The sequence below is a fragment of the Anneissia japonica genome, unplaced genomic scaffold (assembly GCF_011630105.1).
Source record: "Anneissia japonica isolate Jap-2015-1 unplaced genomic scaffold, ASM1163010v1 scaffold685_len2926416_cov193, whole genome shotgun sequence".
Classification (NCBI taxonomy): Eukaryota; Metazoa; Echinodermata; class Crinoidea; order Comatulida; family Comatulidae; genus Anneissia; species Anneissia japonica.
This window is the reverse complement of record NW_022692922.1, coordinates 2,627,155-2,637,640: the sequence shown is the minus strand read 5'-3', so window position 1 is coordinate 2,637,640 and position 10,486 is coordinate 2,627,155. Positions and strand designations below refer to the sequence as shown.

At 32.3% G+C, this 10,486-nt stretch overlaps 1 long non-coding RNA gene across 1 annotated transcript; it reads right to left on the bottom strand.

Moving 5' to 3' along the window:
* Positions 1 to 3,134: 3,134 nt before the first annotated feature.
* On the bottom strand, positions 3,135 to 10,246 carry LOC117100537. Its single transcript, XR_004444132.1, has 4 exons — positions 10,097 to 10,246; positions 8,899 to 9,069; positions 5,147 to 5,305; positions 3,135 to 4,095 (listed from the first exon to the last, which is right to left on the bottom strand). It is a non-coding gene; the product is annotated as an uncharacterized LOC117100537 (long non-coding RNA).
* Between the last annotated feature and the right edge of the window lie 240 nt (positions 10,247 to 10,486).

Here is a 10,486-nt window from a genome sequence, read left to right as displayed (position 1 = left end):
TTTAGTCCTAAATTTGACCAAAAAATGACAAATTTTACACGTGTTTACCCAAAAATGGTATTTTAAAGCTAGTCCGTCACTGGAAAATTCAATATCAATATAGCCTATATGGTGTCATACGAAAGCTATTGAAATTATTTATCGCGTAATGTATATGATAACACATTATATTAATTTTGTGAACCAAATATTATGAAAAAAAAAATGATTTTTATGACATTTTTTGCTAAATTTAATAATACATATTTTGTTAAGTAAATACGAAAAATACTTAGCTAACAACCTTTACTTTTTCAAAAACTGACCACATACAAAATAAAACACCAATATAAATTGGTGTAAATTGGTATTTTAAAGCTAGTAGGTTACTAATCAATTAAATTTAAATATATATGGCATCATAAGAAAGCTATGAAACTTACTATCAATTGATGTGTCTGAAAACACATTATATTAATTATATTAATGTTGTGACTCAAAAAGTACCAAAAGACTTATTTGTTTTTGATTTTTTTTTACTAATATGTTTTATTTATGAAAATACTAAGCTAACAACTTTTTCGTCTAATACTCTCAAAAACTGGCGAATTCCTATCACCGAATAGGAACATACATAGACCGAATAGGAACATACATATTCTAAGCAATTTGACACCAAAAGCAGCTCTCTAAGACCAGTAGTTGACAAGATATTAAAACTAAATTGTCATGACCTTTAACCCAGATATTAAATATTTAAATGTCGAAATTTAGGTGGCTTCCACTAAATATATATATATTTTTTTTTATAGATTTTTAATATGTTGTTGTAGGGTACATATGAAGTACAATACAGTTGAAATCAAAACTACTGCAATTACTTCCAGGTAGAACATCTCTTTTCATGATTTCAAAAGTGTGAACCCTTCCTAATTAAAGACTACGCATCTAGAATGGCCAGTAGCTTGATAAATAGGCCTATGTGTTTGTGATCAGTTTCATTTTGATAAAATAAACAATTTAGAGTAAGGGAGGAACGGTATCTCCTTGTAAATCTTTAGAAATTTCAGCTTCCGCGCCCCAGGCCAAAATCTTCAAAGCGAACAAAGTTTACGGCCACAGGGAGGACCAACCGGGGGTCGAAATTCTCAAGAGAGGACGGTGGCGAAATGCTTATGACTCGAGTGTTTTTCATAACGTACATGCTACTTCTACAAATTATCTATCGTCTCAAAGCAGAATTGAAGTGGAACGTCTTCTGCTCTCTTTATTAATTTCCACGGTGATTTTGTGTCATTCCGATGCTCCAGACTTGTACCAAGGTAACAATAAAAAGCCGATTTCCCCAAACTGGTAATTAATGATATTTCAATGGGCAGGTCAAGTATATAAATCGTTTTTCGTTAGATAAGCAGAAACATGCAACCTAATTGGGACTAAATTTAAAAAAAAATCAATGTAAGCTTCGTCGAACTGGTAGCTAATGTCAAGTTTGTAAAACATGAGGTGATGTCGATACGCTGCTGTATTATTTTGCAGACACTTTATACGGGAGAGTTCTTTGGCTGAGAGACATGTGTAACGTGTTTCCATAAATTAGACGAGAATTCACAAATGCATGATTGATTAATTCTGTCAGATGCTTCGACAAATAGTGTCAGATATTTCCTATATTTGTTATTGACACGCATGTCATTTTTTAAATCAATATTATGGCAATGTGATCTCTCAGTAGTACACAGACGGCAAACGATTGAATGGGTTTTTATATACGATGCACTGATCCTAATGCTATAGAGATATTATTTTTTGTACTTGAAGTTTAGCTCCAAATAATCATAAAATTAGCCACGTTATAATATATTGGTATAGACATAGGCATTCTTTCAGTGGCGTCCTTCTGGTGCAGTTTTCCTTTCCGAAGATTCCGAAGTTTTTTAACGTTCATACTGTTTAACCATTTTGCACCCGGGACCAACAGCTAGAACGTTCGGGAATTGTACTAATGTAACTTACATTTTAGCCCTCCATCGAAAACACAAGGAAAGCAGAGATGGAATTGGCCAAAGCAGTTGCCACCAACCGTTTTTGTTTTTTCTTTTTTGTTAATCATGTTGTCAAGTTTCACGCTTATACAGAACCTCTCAAGAAATAGAGGAACTATATCTGTGAAAACAATTGAAGATGTAAACTGTATACTCGTGTTGTCATGTCTTTGCAGAACAAAAGCATGGTAACTATTTTTGTTGGAAAACCCAAAGCAACATAATAAATGACCGTACTACCGAAAAGGCAGATTGGACAATATCAAGTATATTCGTTTTTACATTTTCGTTTGGAATTACATTTGTTACTAAGTCTTGTCCAAAGTGACCGTGAAGGGTAATCAACGTGGAATGCAGCACGGTGAACACTGGTGAACACAAGGGGCGTGTATCGGATCTATAAAAGTTTTGGGTGTACTGCAGTCTGTACTTTTGATGTGAACATGCGAGTGTATAGTCCTAGCTATCCTTTTCGATAACTTATTTGGTCCCGTAATGTTTTTTATATTTTATGAATTTTACCAAAATGGTACATATTTGAGGTGTACATCGTTTTAGTTGCCGTAGATTGTAGTCAATATAAAGGTTTTTGATATCCAATTGTAATGCAGGTAGAATTTTGTAGAATTATATCATGGAGATATCTTTATGATTATAATTGGTTTTTTTTCATGACCATTCCGACCATTATATTTAAACCATCACTTGTTTCTGGTCTACTAATCTCCCCACACTACCTCTCTCTCTCTAAGTTTAACACTCACTTCAATTTTAACACGGATGCACAATAATGGTAGGCATAGGACATGTATTAATTATTATGCTGGGAGACAACCCCCTAATACTTTGTGAATACAAATTCCTTATGTTATAACGGAAACAACGGCTCAATCTCCTGACTGAGGAATTTGGAATGAATATGTCAGTTTCTTTATAAACTACATGTATTCTGGCGACCTCTTCATTTTGTGTCAAACCTCGGTAATTTCATCTGCTGTCGATAGATGAAATGGATATGGTCTCCATTAAAGAAGTCACTGTCTGCTGTATGGCATTTAAATTCAGAGGGATGACAAACTAATCACGAAAATACAAGAAACAAATGAGTCATCAGTTTTGAAGTTTCGTTTATTGAAATTACATTTATCTTTACATTCAATATAATTCATTTGGGCTAATTGAGAATTAATTTTACGGAATGCATTTGAAGGCACACGAATATAGCAAATCGGTGATCGTCCAACCGAGTAATTGAAGTATAGCTTTTATAATTTTCAAAAATTTAACATTAAATTTTAAACATTTGGACAGTATAAACAATTGATCTATTTAGTCTATGCAAGTTTAGAATAAGCCTAGGGCTAAATCAAGGGAACTTTTTGTTTTTACGATAGTAGGAAACCTTTGACTTTTTTTTGACTCTGACTAAAATAACATCCATATTCGTGTACCACGTTTTTTCTCTATTATTTACATCTACGTAATTTGAATACTGGTTGTTAATGCAATACGAGTCAACCGTTTGCAATTGTTCATTTACCGTATATTAATCCGGGTTCAGGCCTCTAAATCTACATCAAGCAAGCGAGGGTAGATTAGGTTTGTATAGCATCTGTCAATTAAGATCGTTATTAGAAAGCTATTAACAATTCTGGAGGGTAGTCAACGATGCACAAACTTACACTACTTAGGAGTGACAAAATCTGCTAGCGTAACATATAGGCCTATATTGATACGAGATTCTTTGGTCCATAACGGGAGATTCTTAGAAGTTGTTTCTTTTTTAAACGCAAGCCACGGCATCACAATTATTGGGAGACATCAACATTGTAATCATTTTAGCAGGCTCACAATCTCCTCTTTAAAAATATACCATAGCGTTTACATTTTCAAGAAGGTTTATCTTGATTTTATAAGTTTTGACTCACTTTAAATAAATATCTGAATGTTGATAAACTATTGAAATATAACAGAGAAACATAGAGAGAGCGAGTGAAGAAAAATTGTTGAAGTTTCCAATGGATGGTCTGTCGCTACAGCCGAACTTCTTTGATAAGATGTTTATAAAAACCTGCGAAGATATAATAATGCATATATTTACTATACTTCGCTACTCACATGTTTCATATGGATCCTTAAAAAATGGTCTTAATTTTAATATCATTATCTAAATAATCTCGTGTAATTAACAATATGTATGTGATGCTCCGTTCAAGATATCAAACCTAATTTATGTTAACATGGTATTATTTTGTAAACTCTAGCGTTTTACGGAAGCAATATTACCTCAAGAAACATTTTATCTACTAATTATATTTTGTACTTATCATCCGCAACAATGGTAACGTACCCACTCATGTGTACTTAATGTTTGGTTCAATGTAAAATTTAATGTTCTAATATATTTGGAGCTTTCACATATACGTTAAAATACAGATGTACATAACAATCATAAGTATCTATATTTGACACTATAAAAACTATACAGAGAGTGACATTTTAAGTGTCAAATATAATGGTTCTAAGTCTCAATAATCCATGTGGTCGTAAATAAAAGTCTAAATTATGTTTGTGAGCATCTATCTTTAGTTTTAAAATGTCTGGTAGGAGTCTTCTACAGTCATAATATGTTATAATGCCTTTCCATGTTCAATCAAAAATGTAATGCGTTACGACAGCACGTTTTATTAATAAAGTAGTACCGGTAGGAAATGGATATGGATCTATCTTGTGGCATATTTCTTTCAACGATGCACTCATCATATACCCAGATTGTGCCCCAGGCTTCTGGAATAAAGTTACTTAAACTTTATTTAATTTTTCTATCGGTCATGTACGTGAATATTGATAGCATGCTTTGCTTGGATTACGTAAGAAAGAATATTGAATTACATGTTTATACAGATCAAGTGATTTCGACATTGACAAGAGACACACATACACACACACACATTAAAATTGTTGTCATCTCTTAAATAAATTTACTGTAATTGCATGTTTGCGTTTCTAAATTTTTGTCTCTTAATTTTTGTTATACATTATATTATATAGTGATGCGTGTATATTCGCTAACGATTATGTGAATAAGTGAAGGTAGTAAAAATGTAGCAAGCCGCACTTACACTGATTTTGTTGTACTTTTTTCTTGAAGTAGTGTGTTCAGTGTTTTCCAGCGCCTCCCAAAATCTTTGACTTAAGACCCTTGTAGCTCATCCTGTTTCGGCCGATGTTGTCTAGTTGAGCAAGACCAACACGTCCTCGCTTTGCTAGTGAATCTGTTTCTGTAGAAGTAAACAAATGTTATGCTGTAAATATACTTCAATGCTCAAACTTGTTCGTCTTTTTCAATTAAATATAGGACTATATTATCAAACAATGAGCAAGACCAACACGTCCTCGCTTTGCTAGTGAATCTGTTTCTGTAGAAGTAAACAAATGTTATGCTGTAAATATACTTCAATGCTCAAACTTGTTCGTCTTTTTCAATTAAATATAGGACTATATTATCAAACAATGAATAAATGACTCCCCAATATTGACTAATGGAACGTTTTAGTACAACTAGATCTATACCTTTTAGTAAGAAATGGTTAACAGAGATGAATAACAGTGAAACAAACAAATTTAGACTCATTAATTTAAAAGGTACAATATGTCTGTTTAAACGATTATTATGTACAATCACATTTACATTGTTTAATTTGTTTAATTTGGTCTTAAATAATATTTTTTTAAATTATTTTTTGGTAGTTTTTGGTCTTTTGTTAGGATATGCCAATAGTTACTCCTCTCTGATTATACATATTATAACAATACAATTAACATGCATATTTGACAAACCTACATAAAAAAAATGATTAATGAAACTTATTATAAGATTCTAACTAACTATATTTTTTAAAAAAAGAGCCACCAAGAAGAATAAATTTGGTTTGTGTTTTCGTTTTTTGTGATACTAATCAGGTGTGAAAAACCCTGACATCTATCGACGTTTTCTTTCACTTTTGATCACTAATACAGTACAGAAAACTGGAAGATACGTGACTTACTACATACGTTATAGTAAGCAAAATATTACATAACGTTAAATAATATAATAATATACCTTAGTTGTGTATTTTATATAATAGGCTTATGTAAGAAATATATTTTGAGATGCTAAACAAAAGTATTTAAGTTAATAAATTCAATAAGCTTGTGACATTTTGTATCATCTGTTTAATTTTAAAAAAACGTGTTTGTTATACTGTATACACACATAGCTTTAATAGCAGAAATTAACATCTTAACTATGGCTTCTAACTATGTTTTTCGAAGCAAGTTGGAACGTAAACAAAAATAGCCCAAGCTATGAGTGATAGTACGATCCTTCATTCGGCTACTTGCTTTAATTAATGTTAGGATTTGCATCAAAGATTTGCAGATTGACTGGCTCCAAGTAACAGCTAGCTGATTCATCATGTACTACACTTTTCTACGGTAAATTCAATTTTATAGAAACATTGGATAACTCTAAAAAAAGAATTAAAAATCCTGAAATAGAGTATAGCAAGCAAAGCAGACAACATTTAATTGTGTTTCTTGACACATATAATACTGATTATAGCATTACCGTATGCTATCTACACACCATTTCAATTTCGTCTTTAATCACCTATATACGAACCTCAAAATCTTAAATTAAACAACTCCTTACAGGTCAGGACAAATTAGTTTTCGCTGATTTATAGACATTTTACTACAACAGTTCTTTAATTACTATCATATATATATATATATATATATATATATATATATATATATATATATATAAATTTAAGAAGGCAAATGGGATGTACTGTTATTATTATTTATCTATTTGCTTATATAATATGTATACTCGTATACACTCCAAAGCAGAAAACCTTAGTTGCACAGACCTACATTCGTCCTAAAGACACAACCGAGGATACACTGTAACCGCAAATCAATATTGCAAATTTCCCACTTGGTCTAAATCAATCCATAATCTCAATTCAAAATCTCATTTAAGGTCAGTTTACACTTAGCCTATTACAGCAAATTTGATTTTGGAAAAAAAAGCTTGTTAAATCATCTCAGCATGAAATCAAATGATTTGATTTGATGATAGTCTTGAGAGTCGTCCATGACTGTTTTCACTTTCCGGGGATGTCTTTGGTGTCTGATTGCACACGGTATTATTACCGTTGCGTAAAAATCATTAGAGCATTTCCCCTTCCAGAAAGTGCCCACAATATTGATAGCGACCGAAAATTAAAATTCCATGTATTCCATATGTGATTTGTATGTTTGGTATTCAAACTGACAAAGCAATCGCTTCTTTTGATGCCTATGCAACTCATGGAAATTTTGAATAAATGTTCATAGATAGGATAATGCTTCTTACAAACAGCTTAATTGATTTCGTAGTTGTTGATAAAAACAACTATAATATCATCTCCGAAACAACAATTAATTTTGGACATCAAGTGGTAACTAAATGCAAATAACTAGTTGACTTATTCTGTTCTTCATGCTCAACATTAATTTCTTTAATATACATTAATTATTATGTGAATTATCACAGTCTATGTATATCATAAATCAATATATTAAATACATAACACTGCGTTTCTTTTATCATAAATCAAATTCATACTGTAGATGTCAAAAATACTGATAGCTAATTTTATACAGATTTTTCATCGAATCTTATCAATGCAGACCAGATTGAACATACGGTTAATTGAGTATTCTCAAAGATCATCTGGGAAAAAATGTATTTTTAAGAGCAATTGGCACGGTATGATGTAAATATAAACAAGTGACATTTTAACGGAATAATGTTAATGCTCTAGAAACGCAATTTCCAGTATGCCACATGCCAGTTAGTCGATCTTGGAAAATGTACTTTGCTATTTTTACCAAATGCTCTACATAAATAGAAAGTTATTACTGTGTGCTAAGTGCCACAGTCTGTTTTATCCGCGTATATCAATCTGTTTACAGCTCCAAAACATATACACGTAGTAATTTAAAGGTTGTTTCTAATCAATATTCCCGGTGTCAAATTTTGGTAAATTTTGGAAGAACCTGTGCTCAGCACCTGGTGCCCTTACACAAAAATTGCATTACTACAGTGCACCCTCTAAATCGAGATCAACTTTAGGACCTAAAATTGCAGTGGTCTCAAAATTCTATCAACATTAGAGGTTACGCTTCTGTTTGACTGATTGAAAAATTTGAAAAAAAGTGGTCTCGAATTAGACGGGTCACCTAGCAAACACAAAACGTTTTTATAACGTTCTTGAACGTTGTGGTTAGGTATGTCGCAGCATAACGTTTACACAACGTTGTAAGAACGTCCAAACGTTGCGACGTTGTGAAAATGGGTTATAAGTACTTACATATGGTTCTACAAAATAACGTTATTATCACCAAACTGTAACGTTATTATAACGTTCCAGTAACGTAATATTGTTCGCTTGGAGCATCGGAGGTTGAACTGTACAACGGAGAGGTTGTTTTCTGGTCATGAGCTTTGCAGTAGCCAGATTATTATTTTACATTTTTATATAAAAAAAAATCAGTTCATAAAATCAAACACACCTAATCTTGCTATGGTAGACCTCTATAAGTATACAAAAAAGTATCATAATAAAAAATAATACAATTTCGTTAGTTAGAATAAGTATATGAAATTATTTATTGATTACATTCTTAATCGCTAACATAATGATTGGATAAAATGTGTTTTTAGATAGGAAGTAAATAGTGAGGCAAGTGCCGGACATCAACAGCAAAAATAACAACAATAGTTGGTAGGCCCTATATTTCCAAAATAGTATAACATAGGAAGAAATATATTTTTTACCTTCATTGCATCCATTGAAAATACAGTTATAGAGGGTTGTAAGATCGCTGTCTATCCTTGCGAATATCTCATCAATTGTCATTTCATCAGTGGTCTGTGCGTTGGATGGCGTGAATGCAGCAACAAATAGCACGAAAGCTATGCATGATACAAAAAAATTCTTCATTTTTTCTGTGGAAACAAAAACATGAATTTTAAGTACGTACCATAAACGACCTTCCTAAAGGAAGTACAGTGGCGCATGACTATACAATTTTTGGAGGATTCAGAGCGGTGGTTACTGTATTCCAATTATTGGAATGTCTAAGTGGAACCTTATTTAAGCTGTTTAATAGTTTATTGTTATAAACGCTTGTATAACGCTGGATTTAAACTCCGCGAAGTCTTATTTACAATAGAAATCGCTGCGGCGGTGCGTATTCCAGCGAGGCACCAAAAAATTCACGTGTGGTGCAGTGCTTATTCGAAAGAAACCCTTATTAGATCACGCGTTAGTGAAAGGATTTTTTTATTCAAACCCTTTTGTGTAAAATTATTATCTGTTTAAATTAGGCTTATTCGGAGATAGAATTGATCATCATTATTTTAAACAAACCTATGTTTATTTTGTATACCACACTATTCAATCTGCTCCCCAAGTACCATTATTGCTGACGGCCTACTGATACAGTTTAATTTTACTATTTGTGATTTTACATTCTTAAACTCTTTCTATATTAACATGGGAATTGGTAAATTAGTTTAGGGATGCGACCAAATTCGATTACGGAGCCATTTTCCTGCTCTATTAAAAAGATATAATGCATAATTCTCAAAAGTACGTCCTTAATCAACACCTTAATTGCAAACTCTGCCGATATTGATTGGACGGATTATTAAAGTATTTTTGGAGAATGACTGTTGGATGTTCACTTAATAATAAAAAAACAAAACAAAACAAAAACAAACATATAACTTAATAGTTAAGAAAATTATTTACATTTTACATTGGTGTCTACTTTTAAATCTTTTTAGTATGATTTTAAACATTTCATAATGTTTTATCTACATAGCTATTAATTGTTAATTACCAAGGTAAAGTAGTTGGCCAATGTACACAGCGTGTCTACGGTTACACGATATTTCCGTTATAGGCCTAGGCCTATGCCTATACAATGTAGGAAAATATATATTTGAAAAGACAAGTCGTATCACTTACTCAAGTGTTGGTAGATGGTGGTAGACTAAGAAATGTCACTTATTTCCTTGGTTGTCGGCTTGGTTGTCTGGCGACTTGAACGGAATCGTTTCCTAGTGGTTTGATTGTGAACCACCAGAGATGTTGCTGTATTTAAAGAAAATCAGTCGCTCTCTTGTGTATACTCTGACCCTTGCGTTAATTAACATCGAGAAGCGCTGCCGTAATCCTTCTGAGACGACTGTATGTGTAGACTAATTACTTTCAAACGAACAACCCGTGGGAATTATCACGACTATTGACACCAACTATAAATGTTGAATATAAAATTCACATTGGATTCTTTTTACTATTACGCAGGCAGTAGCCAATCAAACGCCTCATATGATCAACTTAAGAATTGGCAAAAGT